This window comes from Budorcas taxicolor, chromosome 9 (assembly GCF_023091745.1).
Source record: "Budorcas taxicolor isolate Tak-1 chromosome 9, Takin1.1, whole genome shotgun sequence".
Lineage (NCBI taxonomy): Eukaryota > Metazoa > Chordata > Mammalia > Artiodactyla > Bovidae > Budorcas > Budorcas taxicolor.
In genome coordinates, this window is record NC_068918.1 from 47,378,173 (window position 1) to 47,397,008 (window position 18,836).

Here is an 18,836-nt window from a genome sequence, read left to right on the forward strand (position 1 = left end):
TGTAGGCAGATGCTTTACCGTCTGAGCCACCAGGGAAGTCTCAACATTTCATAGACCTTAGCTGAATTACTTGCGTAAGTATTTGCTCATCCACTTTTTTAATATTTTAAACAAAAGATTTAATTTACTTCTTGAAACTGAGAAATCTCTTTTTTCTGCAAGTATAGCTCTGTTTTAAAAACAGAAAATAAGGAAATGTTATCTGAGTGTCCTCATATCTTCTCCCTTTTTCCTCCAATGAAACCAGGCTCATCTTTTTTAAGGTAAATACTTACAGACTTATCAAGAACAGCCATTTTCTATATGATCACACTCACCAGAGTTCATAGTCAAATCATCAAAAAGCCAAGAGTTTGTCATCGAGAGGTTTCAGATGGGTTTCGAGTTGTAGGGCAGTAACCAGCATTTAGAAATCTTTAGTAGACTCCATTCACATAATTAAACTCAAATAAGGATCCACTTATGCTATCATGCATAAATTTCTATTTATTGTAACACATTTTGATGTGAAGTTGACTATCAGCAAAATCCTTTTTGGAGAGGTTGATTAGTCAGCAATGAATACTATTGTGGTCTTTGTTTATAGCAGACTTTAATAGCATATTCAAAAGCAGAGACATTACTCTGCCAACAAAGGTTTGTCTAATCAAGGCTATGGTTTTCCCAGTGGTCATATATGGATGCGAGAGTTGGACTGTGAAGAAAGCTGGGCGCCAAAGAATTGATGCTTTTAAACTGTGGTGTTGGAGAAGACTCTTGAGAGTCCCTTAGACTTCAAGGAGATCCAACCAGTCCATTCTAAAGGAGATTAGCCCTGGGTGTTCTTTGGAAGGACTGATGCTAAAGCTGAAACGCCAATACTTTGTCCACCTCATGTGAAGAGTTGACTCATTGGAAAAGACCCTGATGCTGGGAGGGATTGGGGGCAGGAGGAGAAGGGGACGACAGAGGATGAGATGGCTGGATAGCATCACTGATTTGATGGACATGAGTTTGGGTGAACTTGGGAGTTGGTGATGGACAGGGAGGCCTGACGTGTTGCGATTCATGGGGTCGCAGAGTCAGACACAACTGAGCGACTGAACTGAACTGAACCGAAGTTACTGTGAGTTCACTTCCAGACCACCACAATAAAGTAAATATCACAATAAAGCTAGCCTCACAAACTTCTTAGTTTCCCAGTGCATATAGAAGTTATTTTTACACTGTGTCATGACACATTAATTATGCAATAGCATTAAATCTAAAAAAAGTGTACATACCTTAATTTAGGATAACTGTTATCTGAGACTTTAGCAAATCATAACATTTTTGCTGATGGTTAGTTTTACCTTGGAGAAGGCAATAGAAACTCATTCCAGTACTCTTACCTGGAAAATCCTATGGGCGGAGGAGTCTGATAGGCTGCAACCCATGGGGTCGTGAAAAATAGGACTCGACTGAGTGACTTCACTTTCACTTTCATGCATTGGAGAAGGAAATGGCAACTCACTCCAGTGTTCTTGCCTGGAGAATCCCAGGGACAGGGGAGCCTGGTGGGCTGCTGTCTCTGGGGTCGCACAGAGTCGGACATGACTGAAGCGACTTAGCAGCAGCAGCAGCAGCAGCAGCAGTCTTACCTTAGACGCTTCCCAGGTGGTGCAGTGGTAAAGAATCTGCTTGCTGCAGGTGACAGGTTGGATCCCTGGATCAGGAAGATTCCCTGGAGTTGGAAATTGCAATGCACTCCAGTATTCTGGAGTACTCTCCACTTCAGAGTCTGATGAGTTACAGTTCATGGAGTCACAGAGTTGAACACAACTGAACATGCATGTACAAACCTTACCTTAAGGTCAATGTGCGAAGTAACTTCCGTAGAGTCCAACTCTGAATGACCCTGTGGGCTATAGCCTGCCAGGTTCCTTTGTCTATGGGATTCTCCAGGCAAGAATACTGGAGTGGGTTGCAATTTCCTCCTCCAGGGGATCTTTCCAACCCAGGGATTGAAACTGCGACTCGGTTTCCTGTATTGGCAGGCTGGGTTCTTTACCACTAGCACCGCCTGGGAAACCCAGGTCAATGCCTGAGGGTTATTCAGGATAATAGTTGCTGAAGTTTCTGGTCTTACATTTAGATCTTTAATCCATTTTGAGTTTATTTTTGTGTGCGGTGTTAGAAAGTGATCTAGTTTCATTCTTTTATAAGTGGTTGACCAGTTTTCCAAGCACCACTTATTAAAGAGATTGTCTTTATTCCATTATATATTCTTGCCTCCTTTGTCAAAGATAAGGTGTACATAGGTGTGCGGATTTATCTCTGGGCTTTCTATTTTATTCCATTGATCTATATTTCTGTCTTTTTGCCACTACCGTACTGTCTTGATGACTGTGGCTTTGTAGTAGAGCCTGAAGTCAGGCAAGTTGATTCCTCCAGTTGCATTCTTCTTTCTCAAGATTGCTTTGGCTAGTCAAGGTTTTTTGTATTTCCATACAAAACTTGAAATTATTTGTTCTAGTTCTGTGAAAAATATGGCTGGTAGCTTGATCGGGATTGCATTGAATTTGTAAATTGCTTTGGGTAGTATACTCATTTTCACTATATTGATTCTTCTGATCCATGAACATGGTATATTTCTCCATCTATTAGTGTCCTCTTTGATTTCTTTCATCAGTGTTTTATAGTTTTCTATATATTTAGGTCTTTAGTTTCTTTAGGTAGATATATTCCTAAGTATTTTATTCTTTTCGTTGCAATGGTGAATGGAATTGTTTCCTTAATTTCTTTTTCTACTTTCTCATTATTACTGTATAGGAATGCAAGGGATTTCTGGGTGTTGATTTTATATCCTGCAACTTTACTATATTCATTGATTAGCTCTAGTAATTTTCTGGTGGAGTCTTTAGGATTTTCTATGTAGAGGATCATGTCATCTGCAAACAGTGAGAGTTTTACTTCTTCTTTTCCAATTTGGATTCCTTTTATTTCCTTTTCTGCTCTGATTGCTATGGCCAAAACTTCCAGAACTATGTTGAATAGTAGCGGTGAAAGTGGGCACCCTTGTCTTGTTCCTGACTTTAAGGGAAATGCTTTCAATTTTTCACCATTGAGGATAATGTTTGCTGTGGGTTTGTCATATATAGCTTTTATTATGTTGAGGTATGTTCCTTCTATTTCTGCTTTCTGGAGAGTTTTTATCATAAATGGATGTTGAATTTTGTCAAATGCCTTCTCTGCATCTATTGAGATAATCATAAGGCTTTTATTTTTCAATTTGTTAATGTGGTGAATTACATTGACTGATTTGTGAATATTGAAGAATCCTTGCATCCCTGGGATAAAGCCCACTTGGTCATGGTGTATGATCTTTTTAATGTGTTGTTGGATTCTGATTGCTAGAATTTTGTTGAGGATTTTTGCATCTATGTTCATCAGTGATATTGGCCTGTAGTTTTCTTTTTCTGTAGTATCTTTGTCAGGTTTTGGTATTAGGGTGATGGTGGCCTCATAGAATGAGTTTGGAAGTTTACCTTCCTCTGTAATTTTCTGGAAGAGTTTGAGTAGAATAGGTGTTAGCTCTTCTCGAACATAGGCAAAACACTCTCTGACATAAATCATAGCAGGATCCTCTGTGATCCACCTCCCAGAATTCTGGAAATAAAAGCAAAAATAAACAAATGAGATCTAATTAAAATTAAAAGCTTCTGCACAACAAAGGAAAATATAAGCAAGGTGAAAAGACAGCCTTCTGAATGGGAGAAAATAATAGCAAATGAAACAACTGACAAACAACTAATCTTAAAAATATATAAGCAACTTATGCAGCTCAATTCCAGAAAAATAAACGTCCCAATCAAAAAATGGGCCAAAGAACTAAATAGACATTTCTCCAAAGAAGACATACGGATGGCTAACAAACACATGAAAAGATGCTCAACATCACTCATTATTAGAGAAATGCAAATCAAAACCACAATGAGGTACCACTTCACACCAGTCAGAATGGCTGTGATCCAAAAATCTGCAAGCAATAAATGCTGGAGAGGGTGTGGAGAAAAGGGAACCCTCCTACACTGTTGGTGGGAATGCAAACTAGTACAGCCACTATGGAGAACAGTGTGGAGATTCCTTTAAAAATTGCAAATAGTACTGCCTTATGACCCAGCAGTCCCACTGCTGGGCAGACACACCGAGGAAACCAGAATTGAAAGAGACACATGTACCCCAATGTTCATCGCAGCACTGTTTATAATAGCCAGGATATGGAAACAACCTAGATGTCCATCAGCAGATGAATGGATAAGAAAGCTGTGGTACATATACACAATGGAGTATTACTCAGCCATTAAAAAGAATATATTTGAATCAGTTCTGATGAGATGGATGAAACTGGAGCCTATTATACAGAGTGAAGTAAGTCAGAAAGAAAAACACCAATACAGTATACTAACACATATATATGGAATTTAGAAAGATGGCAATGATGACCCTGTATGCAAGACAGCAAAAAAGACACAGATGTGTATAGCGGACTTTTGGACTCTGTGGGAGAGGGAGAGGGTGGGATGATTTGGGAGAATGGCATTGAAACATGTATACTATCATGTAAGAATCGAATCGCCAGTCTATGTCTGATGCAGGATACAGCATGCTTGGGGCTGGTGCATGGGGATGACCCAGAGGGATGTTATGGGGTGGGAGGTGGGAGGGGGGTTCATGTTTGGGAATGCATGTACACCCGTGTTGGATTTATGTCAATGTATGGCAAAACCAATACAGTATTGTAAAGTAAAATAAAGTAAAATAAAAATTTTTTAAAAATAAATAAAATAAAATAAATAATAGTTGCTGAAGGTTAGGTTGACTGTGAATTTTTAAAATAAAACAACAATGAAGTCTGCCACATTGAGTCTTTCTTTCGTAAGTGATTTCTCTGTGGCATGCACTGCTGTTTGATGATAGCATTTTACCTACAGAGAACTTCTTTCAAAATTGGAGTCAATCCTCTTGAAGACTGCAGCTGTTTTATCAACTAAGTTTCCGTAATATTCTAAATTTCCCCTTCTTGTCACTTTACCAACCTTCAAAGAATGTTAACCAGAAATATATTCCATCTCAAGAAACCACTTTCTTTGCTCTTCCATAGGTGACAACTCTTCATCCATTATTGAGAGATAACAGTTGATTTGGTCACCTCTTTAGGCTCCATGTCTAGTTCTAGTTCTCTTGCTATATTTCGACCACATCTGCAGTTACTTTCTCCAGTGAAGCCTTAAACTGAATCCCCTCAAAGTCACCCGTGGGGTTGGAATCAACATCTTTCAAACTCCTGAGATTGTTGATATTTTGACTTCTTCCAATGAATCATGACTTCTTAGAATGATGAATCATTTTCAGAAGATTTTAAATTTACTTTTGCCATATCCATTAGAGGAATCATTATCTATAGCAACTACAGCCTTATGAAACGTATTTCTTTAATAATAGAACATTAAAGTTGAAATGGCACCTTGATCCATGGGCTGTACAGTGGTTGTTGTGTTATTAGTAGCAGGCATGGAAATAGCATTCATCTTGTCATATAGTTCCATCAGAGCTTTTGAGTGACAAGATTCATTGTCGTTGAGCAGTAGCTGTAGGTCTCAACAATGGGCTTAAAATATTCAGCAAACCATGCTGTAAACAGATTTGCTGTTATGTAGGCTTTAGTGTTCCATTTACAGAGCACAAGCAGAGTAAATTTAGCATAATTCTTATGGACCCTAGGATTTTCACAATAGTAAATTAGTGTTGACTTCAGCTTTAAGTCACCAGCTGCATTATTTACCCGTTACAAGATCATTTGAAGTTTTAAAGCCAGACATTGACTTCTTTATGGCTATAAAAGTCCTAGGTAGCATCTTTTTTTTTTTTTTAATTGAGACTGTTTTTTTTACATTGAAAATATGTTGTTTGGTGTAGCCACCTTCATGAATTGTCTTAGCTAGATCTTCTGGATAACTTGGTGCAACCTTAGCACTTGGCTGCTTCACCTTGTACTTTTATATGTACTTTTATGTTCTAGAGACAGCTTCTTTCCTTAAACCACATGGAACAACCTCCGCTGCTTTGCAACTTTTCTTCTGCATGTTCCTCACCTTTCTCAGCCTTCATAAAATTAAAGAGTTGACGCCTTGCTCTAGATTAGGCTTTGATTTCAGGGAATGTGGCTGGTTTGATCTATCTAGACTACTAAATTTTTCTTCATATCAGCAATAAATTTGTTTTGCTTTCTTATCATTCAAGCATTTATTGGGGTAGTAACACTTAATTTTCTTTATACATTTTCTTTATAAATAAAAGTAACACTTTTATTTCTTTCAAAATAAGAACTTTTTGATATTGCATTTACAACCTATCTACTTGTTTAACCCAAGGGGCCTAGCTCTTACCATATATGTGTTTTTGACATGTCTTCCACGCTAAGCTAATAATTTTGAGTTTTTGAATTAAGATGAGAGATGCATGACTTTTCCTTTCACTTGAACACTTAGAGGCCACTGAAGGATTATTAGATGTCCTGCTTTCAATATTATTGTATCTCAGGAAATGGAGAGGCTTGTAGAGAGGAAGAAAAAGGGAGAATGGCTAGTTGGTGGAGAAGTCAGAACACACACATTCATCAGTTAAGTTTACTGTCTTATCTGGGTGCAGTTTGTGGTGCCCCCAAACAATTACTAGTATCAAACATCACGGATTACACATTACCATAATAAATATGATAATAATGAAAATTTTGAAATATTGAAAGAATTAGTAAAATATGGCAGAGATGCGAAGTGAGTTCAGTTCAGTTCAGTTCAGTTCATTTCAGTTCAGTTGCTCAGTCATTTGCGACTCTTTGCGACCCCATGAATCGCAGCACACCTCCCTGCGTCAGGCCTCCCTGTCCATCACCAACTCCTGGAGTTCACTCACCTACATCAAATCAGTGATGCCATCCAGCCATGTCATCCTCTGTTGTCCCCTTCTCCTCCTGCCCACAATCCCTTCCAGCATCAGAGTCTTTTCCAGTGAGTCAACTCTTTGCATCAGGTGGCCAAAGTACTGGAATTTCAGCTTCAGCATCATTACCTCCAAAGAAATCCCAGGGCTGATCTCCTTGAGAATGGACTGGTTCGATCTCCTTGCAGTCCAAGGGACTCTCAAGAGTCTTCTCTGACACCACGGTTCAAAACCATCAATTCTTCAGCACCCAGCTTTCTTCACAGTCCAACTCTCACATCCATACATGACCACTGGAAAAACCATAACCTTGACTAGACGGACCTTTGTTGGCAAAGTAATGTCTCTGCTTTTCAATATGCTATCTAGGTTGGTCATAACTTTTCTTCCAAGGAGTAAGCATCTTTTAATTTCATGTCTGCACTCACCATCTGCAGTGATTTTGGAGGCCTCCCCCCCCCAAAGTAAAGCCTGACACTGTTTCCACGGTTTCCCCATCTATTTCCCATGAAATGATGGGACCAGATGCCATGATCTTCATTTTCTGAATGTTGAGCTTTAAGCCAACTTTTACACTCTCCTCTTTCACTTTCATCAAGAGGCTTTTTAGCTCCTCTTCAGTTTCTGCCATAAGGGTGGTGTCACCTGCATATCTGAGGTTATTGATATTTCTGCCAGCAATCTTGATTCCAGCTTGTGGTTCTTCCAGCTCAGCATTTCTCATGATGTACTCTGCATAGAAGTTAAATAAGCAGGATGACAATATACAGCCTTGACCCTATACCCCTTTTCCTATTTGGAAGCAGTCTGTTGTTCCATGTCCAGTTCTAACTGTTGCCTTCTGACCTGCATATAGGTTTCTCAAGAGACAGGTCAGGTGGTCTGGTATTCCCATAGCTTTCAGAATTTTCCACACTTTATTGTGATCCACACAGTCAAAGGCTTTGGCATATTCAATAAAGCAGAAATAGATGTTTTTCTGGAACTCTCTTGCTTTTTCCGATCATCCAGCAGATGTTGGTAATTTGATCTCTCGTTCCTCTGCCTTTTCTAAAACCAGCTTGAACATCTGGAAGTTCACAGTTCACATATTGCTGAAACCTGGCTTGAAGAATTTTGAGCATTATTTTGCTAGCGTGTGAGATGAGTGCAATTGTGCGGTAGTTCGAACATTCTTTGGCATTGCCTTTCTTAGGGATTGGAATGAAAACTGACATTTTCCAGTCCTGTGGCCACTGCTGAGTTTTCCAAATGTGCTGGCATATTGAGTGCAGCACTTTCACAGCATCGTCTTTCAGGATTTGAAATAGCTCAACTGGAGTTCCATCACCTCCACTAGCTTTGTTCATAGTGATGCTTTCTAAGGCCCACTTGACTTCACATTCCAGGTTGTCTGGCTCTAGGTGAGTGATCACACCATCGTGATTATCTTGGTCATGACAATCTTTTTTGTACAGTTTTTCTGTGTATTCTTGCCTCCTCTTCTTAATATCTTTTGCTTCTGTTACGTCCATACCATTTCTGTCTTTTATCAAGCCCACCTTTGCATGAAATGTTTCCTTGTTGTCTCTAATTTTCTTGAAGAGATCTCTAATCTTTCCCATTCTGTTGTTTGCCTGTATTTCTTTCCACTGACCTCTGAGGAAGGCTTTCTTATCTCTCCTTGCTATTCTCATCTTGCATTCATATGCTTGTATATTTCCTTTTCTCCTTTGCTTTTTGCTTCTCTTCTTTTCACAGCTATTTGTAAGATCTCCTCAGACAGCCATTTTGCTTTTTTGCATTTCTTATCCATGGGGATGGTCTTGATCCCTGTCTCCTGTACAATGTCACAAACCTCCGTTCATAGTTCATCAGGCAATGTGTCTATCAGATCTAGTCCCTTAAATCTATTTCTCACTTCCACTGTATAATCATAAGGCAATTGATTTAGGTCATACCTGAATGGTCTATTGGTTTTCCCTACTTTCTTCAATTTAAGTCTGAATTTGGCAATAAGGAGTTCATGATCTGAGCCACAGTCAGCTCCTGGTCTTGTTTTTGTTGACTGTATAGAGCTTCTCCATGAGTAAATGCAGTTAGAAAAAAATAGCACCAATAGACTTGATGTAGGCTAGTCACAAACCTTCCATTTATATACAAAAAAAAAAAAAAAAACTGTGAAGAACAATAAAGCAAAATGTAATAAGACAAGTTATGCCTGTATACTGTTTTGCCAAATGACATCAAATAAAAAAATGAATTAATATTACATCATTCCTTTTATCACCTAAATTTTGATTAGTCCTTTAAAGTTCTGTATACTCTAGGCTCTCATCACTTGTAAAGGGATACTAAATTAGTTGTGGCTTGCTTATTCTCTAAGTGAACCTGTAAGCTACAGTATAAATAAGAAAATGGCATATATAATCATAATATTTTTAAGTTATAGTTTCCTTTCATTTTGCTTTTTTAATCTAAAAATATATTACACACAGGTGGGTAGACCACTCTAACCATTGAAATGCTTTAAAAATATCTAGGTACAGAAATTGCCAGATGTGATTTAATGAGTGAGAAAATCATTGGGTAATTAATTAGCCAAAAACTAAGAATTTGAAGACACAAATGAGTTTATTTTCCCTTGATTGCTTTTATCCTTAACTGAAGCTTGGTTACATAGAACTGAATTTATAACAATATTTGGTTCATGACATAATTATTATGGATATAGCCATAACTTTTTTAATGATGAATTTTATGTTATTTCATTCACATACTTCATAGTATATTCAATCATCATGAAAAGTAGTTCAACCTCAAAATTAGTTGCACTCTTATTAGTTGTAGATAAATTCTATAAACCTCTAATTCATCCCTAAGTCTTCCCTTCAGAAATAACTACTATTACTGTCATTTTTTCATATATATAATTTATGCAGAAAAAATTATGGTTAGTTTTTACTTGTTTTCAAATACATAAAAGAAATATGGCACATATTTTCTACTCAGAATTTCTCTTCCATCACAACTATGTTAAAAAGATTTACCATTGTTGAGTACACATGCTATTCATTTATTTTTACTTTTGTATATTATTGAATCAGTATACTTTATTTGGTATCCTTTATTTTTTATCTTTTCAGTCAATGAGAATTTCAATTTTTATAGTTTTCTAGTAATGCAAAGAGCACTGCTATAAAAAATCTTATTCGTGTTTTCTGTTTTACAGTACCTAAAGTTGTTGTTTTATGAGATTCAACTTTATAAAATATTGCCAAATTGTTTTAGGAAAAAGATTATTGAAAACTTTCACTATAAACTTTTAACAATACAAACTGTGTACAGACCCTCAAGCCTTTGATAAGGTCACCCCTTTTAGACTGTGCTACTCAAATTTTTTAAACTGTTATCTCTTTTATGTTTTGCTTTTTTTCCTTTAATAATGAAATGTGACACCTCTTAATAAAATTTGAATCATAAATACTGTAAACTATTAATTCATGGTTAGTAACTTTCTTCTATCGGCTCACTAGTTTTTTAATATTACATATTATATATTGCTCTACAAATTTTTTGTGAATATGTATTATAAATATCTTTTCTTTAATAGTGTCTTTCTCTTTCTTTAGATGTTTTTAATAAATTGATTTTAAATTTAATCATGTTTATTATTTTCCTTTTCAATTAATTTTGTATTTAAGTATATTTCCCAAAGTCAGAGAGATATACACTATATTTTTTTCTAAATATTAAAAAATTTTTTTCACATTCAAATTATTAAGACAGTTAGTGTTTATTTTTCTGTGTGAGATGAGTTAGAAATTTTTTTCCAACTCCATTTATTGAATAATTTCTTATTTTTCTAGTGATTTTCTATTCAACTGGTATTATTCCTCAAAGTTTTAACTAAATGTGAGTCTGACTGTAGGCTCCCATTGGGTTCCATTATCAATTTAGTCTATCCCTTCACCAGTACTACTCCATCATAGTTATAATATTTTATAGTAAATTATAAGGTAAGTATTTCCTTATTCTTGTTGTGTGTTAGTAGTTCTTTATGGCACTTTACTTCTCCATATATGATTTAGGTTATCCTTACATTTAAAAAAACTGTTTTCATTTCTTTAACGAATCCTTTTCCATTCATTTTTCTGGACAATTTATTTTATCTAAATGTTGTGCGTCTACTTTTATCTTCCACACCTTTTAAATTTTACCTTTTATCTTTCTTTATCCTATTTTATTCTGAGAGAATTTCTTAATATGATCAATAGAACAACTTGATCCTCAGCTAAATTTCATCTACTGTCCTCATTAATCTTTTTGTTATACTTACATTAGTTATATAGTTATATATAATATATAGTTATATATCATACATATATCATATATAGTTATTATATATATAATATAGTTATATATAATACATAGTTATATATATTATTAGTTATATAATATATATATATTAGTTATATATTTACAACTATTTTCACCTGGCTATTTATAAATCAGGTCATTATTCTCTTTGAAATTTGTATTTGCTAACATAACTCATTTTTAAATTTTTAGTCTGAGTATTCTAGTATTTCTGCTTCAGATGTATATAATGTCCAGTCTTTTTTCTTTGGAGGGGAACAATTCTCTAAGTGTTTAGGTTTTCTTTTAATTCCAGGAGTTTTTATTTTCCTTATTCTATCAGTTATTCCTGTAATATGTTTTAACAGATTGAAAGCTAGAAATTAATTCAAGTGAAGTCAAAGAGGCCATGGAAATAAGTCCATAGGTGGAAAGCTCCAGCCTATAAAACCATTATTAATTGCCTATATTTCTTATCATTTCCACAAGATTGGTTTTAGGTAGCAGAGAGTCGGACACGACTGAGTGAGTGAACTGACTGACAGACTGACTATGCATACCAATGTATAGGAAATGAAACTTATTTACTTATAAAAAGATAAGTAATTTAAAGTGATCAATCATATTTGTGAGAAAGCATCAGATCAGTTAAGTTCAGTCGCTCAGTTGTGTCTGACTCTTTGCAATCCCATGAACCACAGCACTCCAGGCCTCCCTGTCCATCACCAACTCCCAAAGTCCACCCAAACCTATGTTCATCGAGTCAGTGATGCCATCCAACCATCTCATCCTCTGTCGTCTCCTTCTCTTCCTGCCCTCAATCTTTCCCAGCATCAGAGTCCTTTCAAATAAGTCAACTCTTCTCATCAGGTGGCCAAAGTATTGGAGTTTCAGCTTCAGCATCAGTCCTTCCACTGCACACCCAGGACTGGTCTCCTTTAGAATGGACTGGTTGGATCTCCTTGCTAACCAAGGTACTCTCAAGAGTCTTCTCCAACACCATGGTTCAAAAGCATCATTTCTTTGGCACTGAGCTTTCTTTATAGTCCAACTCTCACATCCATACATGACCACTGGAAAAACCGTAGCCTTGACTAGATGGACCTTTGTTGGCAAAGTAATGTCTCTGCTTTTAAATATGCTGTCTAGTCAGTTCAGTACAGTCACTGAGTCGTGCCCAACTCTTTGCAAACTCCTGGACTGCAGCATGCCAGCCTTCCCTGTCCATCACCAACTCCCGGAACTTGCTCAAACTCATGTCCATCAAGTTGGTGATGCCATACAACCATCTCATCTTCTGTCATCCGCTTCTCCTCCTGCCTTAAATCTTTCCCAGCATCAGGGTCTTTTCCAATGAACTAATAACCCCAACCAACAGAAGATGTTAATACTTGATGAAACATTTCATTCCAGAGAGATGGTACAGTGTGATAACCTTGGAAACCACAGAAGTTCATCAGGAGACCACCTGAGGCTAGATAAAGAGTTCATGCCATGCACCAACCCTGACCTTTATCAGCAATCCTGTCCTGCCCTTGACCTACTTCTATAAAACTCCTCACCAAAACCTCTCAGGTTGGGATGCACAATTTTGAGGGCACAAGCCCACTATGTCCTTCTTGCCTGGCAAAGCAATAGTTATTTTTTTCTTCATCGCCCAAAACTCTGTCTCCAAAATTCAATTTAGCAGTGGTACACAGAGGCTGAGTTTTTTGCATCAATCATTACTGAAACTCCAGAAACCTGCTTTCCACCAAAACATTGTAACATTTATGAAATAAAAATTTTGTCCTGAAGAAAAAAAAATGCTGTCTACATTGATCATAACTTTCCTTCCAAGGAGTGAGTATCTTTTAATTTCATGGCTACAATCACCATCTGTAGTGATTTTGGAGCCCAGAAAAATAAAGTCAGCCACTGTTTCCACTGTTCCTCATCTATTTCCCATGAAGTGATGGGACCAGATGCCACGATCTTAGTTTTCTGAATGTTGAGCTTTAAGCCAACTTTTTCACTCTCCTCTTTCACTTTCATCAAGAGGCTTTTGAGTTCCTCTTCACTTTCTGCCATAAGGGTGGTGTCATATGCATATCTGAGGTTTTTGATATTTCTCCCAGCCATCTTGATTCCAACTTGTGCTTCTTCCAGCCTAGCGTTTCTCATGATGTACTCTGTGTATAAGTTAAATAAGCAGGGTGACAATATACAGCCTTGACGTACTCCTTTTCCTTTTTGGAACCAGTCTGTTGTTCCATGTCCAGTTCTAACTGTTGCTTCCTGACCTGCATACAGGTTTCTCAAGAGGCAGGTCAGGTGGTCTGATATTCCCATCTCCTTCAGAATTTTCCACAGTTTGTTGTGATCAACACAGTTAAAGGTTTTGGCATAGTCAATAAAGCAGAAACAGGTGTTTTTCTGGAACTCTCTTTGCTTTTTCGATGATCCAGCGGATGTTGGCAATTTGATATATATCTGCTTCTTTTTATTATATATATACATATATATATATATATATATAATTGAAGTGTGGTTGACTTACAATAGTTTAGGTGCACAGCAAGGTGGTTCAGTTATACATATACACATGTATTATTTTTCTTATTATTTCCCATTATATTAGTTGTTTCAAATTATTGACTATAATTCCCTGTGTTATCCAGTAAATCTTTGTGGCATCTAATTTGTTTTTAACTAGAAATCTAGCATTCTATTCATACTAAGTCAAACAAGTGGAAGCAAAATGCGATTATTTTTACTTAGGCAAAAATTCATAAGTTTTTTAGGAGGTATATTATACATACTATTTAAATATATATATACAAAAGCTTTCTACTACACTTGAAAAAGACTTGAGAAAGAGCATCAAAAAGAAAAAAAAAGGAGATGGAGAAGTTGGAAAACTTAAACTAAATGAAATGGGAGCACTGAGTATGAAATAGAAAAAGTTAAGCTAGATAAAGGTTAAAGATCATCATATGGTCCAGTTGCTGTTTTTTGATGCCTATTTTTATTTATTTAACATATTTTTTAATTGAAGGATAATTACTTCACAGAATTTTGTGGTTTTCTGTCATACATCAACAAGAATCAGACATAGGTACACCCATGTCCCCTCCCTCCCCGACCTCCCTCCCATCTCCCTTCCTATCATAGCCTTCAGCCCCTGTTTGAGTTCCCTGAGTCAAATTTCAAATTCCCATTGACTATCTATTTTACATATAAGTTATAAACTTATATGTTACTAATCCAGTTGTTTTTAAACATGACTGCTCATTAGAAAGGTATCCGGAGATTTGGAGAAAAGAAAAAGAACAAAACAGTATCTGGTCATTTGTATTTTTCAAAAAATTCCAAGATAATTCTGATACACATCTGGATTTTAAAAAGTGATTACAGGTTTTTCCATTTAATGATAGTTTTGGTGATTTAGAACTTTATTTAACTTATATGCAGAGTACATCATGAGAAACGCTGGACTGGAAGAAACACAGGCTGAAATAAAGATTGCCAGGAGAAATATCAATAACCTCAGATATGCAGATAACACCCTTATGGCAGAAAGTGAAGAGGAGCTAAAAAGCCTCTTGATGAAAGTGAAAGTGGAGAATTAAAAAGTTGGCTTAAAGCTCAACATTCAGAAAACGAAGATCATAGCAGCTGGTCCCATCACTTCATGGGAAATAGATGGGGAAACAGTGGAAACAGTGTCAGGCTTTATTGTTTTGGGCTCCAAAATCACTGCAGATGGTGACTGCAGCCATGAAATTAAAAGACGCTTACTCCTTGGAAGAAAAGTTATGACTAACCTAGATAGCATATTCAAAAGCAGAGACATTACTTTGCTGACTAAGGTCCGTCTAGTCAAGGCTATGGTTTTTCCTGTGGTCATGTATGGATGTGAGAGTTGGAGTTTGAAGAAGGCTGAGCGCCGAAGAATTGATGCTTTTGAACTATGGTGTTGGAGAAGACTCTTGAGGATCCCTTGGACTGCAAGGAGATCCAACCAGTCCATTCTGAAAGAGATCAACCCTGGGATTTCTCTGGAAGGAATGATGCTAAAGCTGAAACTCCAGTACTTTGGCCACCTCATGCGAAGAGTTGACTCATTGGAAAAGACTCTGATGCTGGGAGAGATTGGGGGCAGGAGGAGAAGGGGACGACAGAGGATGAGATGGCTGGATGGCATCACGGACTCGATGGACGTGAGTCTGAGTGAACTCCGGGAGATGATGATGGACAGGGAGGCCTGGAGTGCTGCGATTCATGGGATCGCAAAGAGTCGGACACGACTGAGAGACTGAACTGAACTGAATTGAGAACTTTATTGTTTTTCTGTTGACCAATCATGATACAATGTTATTAAGTAATAGTTGCATAATCACAATAGTAAAAGATATTTATTAATTTTCACAATCAGTAGTCAGACAAAAAACAAAAGATAATTACAATTGCAAGTCATAATGGGAACATGATCAACCTAACAATATAAAATAATTACATACAGTTTGGTCTATGTCTTTTGATTGGTGCATTTAATCCATTTACATTTAAGGTAATTATTGATATCTTACTATTCTAATACCATTTTCTTAATTGTTTTGAGTTCTTTTTGTTTAAGTCTTTTCCTTGTCTTGTTTTCTGTCTAGAGAAGTTCCTTCAGCATTTGTTGTAAAGCTGGTTTGGTGGTACTGAATTCCCTTAGCTGTTGCTTATCTGAAAAGCTTTTTATTTCTCCATCAAATCTGAATGAGAGTCTTGGTGGGTAGAATATTCTTAGTTGCAGGTTCTTCCCTTTTGTCACTTTAAATAGAGCATGCCATTCCCTTCTGGCTTGTAGTGTTTCTGTGGAGAGAAATCAGCTGGTAATCTGGTAGGAGTTCCCTTGTATGTTATTTGTCATTTTTCCCTTGTTGCTTTTATTTTTTTTTCCCTTGTTGCTTTTAATATTTTATCTTTGTCTTTAATTTTTGTCAGTTTGATTACTGTGTGTCTCAGTGTGCTCCTCCTTGGGTTTATCCTGTCTGGTACTTTCTGTGCCTCCTGGACTTTGTTGACTATTTCCTTTCCCATGTTAGGGAAATTTTCAGCTTTTATCCCTTCAAATATTTTCTCGGGTCCTTTCTCTCTTTCTTTTTCTTCTTGGATCTCTAAACTGTGATTGTTGGTGCATTTAATGTTGTCCAAGAGGTCTCTTAGGCTGTCTTCATTTCTTTTCATTCTTTTTTCTGTATTCTGTTGTGCAGCAGTGATTTCTACCATTTTGTCCTCCATGTCATTTATTTGTTCTTCTGCCTCAGTTATTCTGCTATAGATTCCTTCTAGTGTATTATTCATCTCTGTTTGTTTGTTCTTTAGTTCTTCTAGGTCTTTGATAAACATTTATTGCAACTTCTCCATTTTTTCCCCCAGATTCTGGGTCATCTTCACTATCATTATTCAGAATTCTTTTTCTGGAACATTGCCTATCTCCATTACATTTAGGGTTTTGGTTTTTTTTTTTTTTGTGGGGGGTGTTTATCTTTTCCCTTCATCTGGGACAATGCTTTCTTCTTTTTCATCCTGATTAACTTTTTGTAATGTGTTTTTTTTTTCTAGCCACTGTGGGATTGTGGTGTTTCTTGCTTCTTCTGTCTGCCCTCTGATGGAGAAGGCTAAGGGGCTTGTGTAAGTTCCTGATGGGAGGGACTTGCAATGGGGACAACTGGCTCTTAGTCTGGTGGGCAGGTCCTTGCTCAATAAAGCTTTAATCCAATTATCTACTGATTTGTGGGGTTACACTCCCTCCCTGTTAGTTATTTGGCCTGAGGTGACCCAGCCCTGGGGTGTATGGGCTCTATGGTAGGATTAATGGTGATTTCCAAGAGAGCTTATATCAAGGGGGGTCTTCCAAGATTGCTGCTGCTAGTGTTCCCATGCTGGTTGTAAGCCCCTGCCAAATACCAAAGATAAATCAGAAAGAACTAATGTTTTTGAAAATTAAGAAATATACTTAGGAAGAGTTAATATTATACAATAAAATGCTTATTAAATATTTATTCAGGCTTCCTTGTTGGCTCAGACAGTAAGGAATCTGTCAGCAATGCAGAAGACCTGCATTCAATCCCTAGCATATGATGTTAAATTTTGAAATTTGTTATTTTATTTTATAGAATACAACTCTGGATTTTGTACTCTAAAGTTAAATAATATATTTATTAAGTCTGCATCAATATTGCCTTATTCTGTACACTTTTAAATTCTCATTTCCATTAGTTGGAATCATTCTTGGGAAGTTTTTTGATTTGTGTAACATGTCCATTGTCTGGAACCAGGATTTTGCTCCTAACCTCTCAACAACCCATCAACTTATTTAGCATTTATGTTCTTTAGCTATTTAGTTTGCTGTTCAAAAAAACTTAAAAAAAATAAATTGAAGTATAACTTAGTACAGAAAAGTGTGTAAGCTTAGATATACCTCTATGTGTGCAGATCAGTGTATAGTGAGTACAGACTATATAACCATCACCTGGTCAAGAATTGGAACATGGACAGCATCATAAAGCTGTTAATAGCTACTATGGGTCAAAGGAGCAATCAAGGTGGATATTAGGAAATACTGATCATAATACAAATCAAATTTTGCAGAATGAACTTAAACACTATGATTAAAATACAAACAATTTTGGACATAGCCTGGAAACTCATCAGTGGGATATTATCTAAAATTTTGAGCCATAACCTTGTATGGTAACCTTGCATGGTATTTAAAGAACCTTAAATAGGCATCAAGGAACTGCAGTCAATAAATTCAAATATAAAATTATTTTAGTAGCTTAGAAGTGAGGCTTTTATATACATATAGAGATACACAGTGAGAGACAGAAAGGAGATGGTGTGAAAAGATATAAAGTAAGAAATTATTAACTATAATGTGTCAATTACTTGTCTGATGGTGAAGGAGTGAAAAGGTAGCATTATGACTTTGTTCCTGAGTGGCAGTGACATTTGAGAGAAATAAAGAAGCAGAAAAATGAGTTTAGATAGATGGGCATTAATTACTTACTTCTGCCTCAACCTCTTGATTATAATAATTTATTTTTGTTATTAAAACAAAAAACAGATTTGTGTCTGATAATAGATTAGCATTGTATAGAAATCTTTAAAAAGTATTTTTATTTTTTTTTTTTATTTTTTATTTTTTTTTGTTTACAGCCTCCCAACCTGAGAGGCACGAGATGTTTTATTTTTTTTTTTTATTATTATTATTATTTTTTTTTTTTAATTTTAAAATCTTTAATTCTTACATGTGTTCCCAAACATGAACCCCCCTCCCACCTCCCTCCCCATAACATCTCTGTGGGTCATCCCCATGCACCAGCCCCAAGCATGCTGTATCCTGCGTCAGACATAGACTAGCGATTCAATTCTTACATGATAGTATACATGATAGAATGCCATTCTCCCATATCATCCCACCCTCTCCCTCTCCCTCTGAGTCCAAAAGTCCGTTATACACAGCTGCGTCTTTTTCCTGTCTTGCATCCAGGGTCGTCATTGCC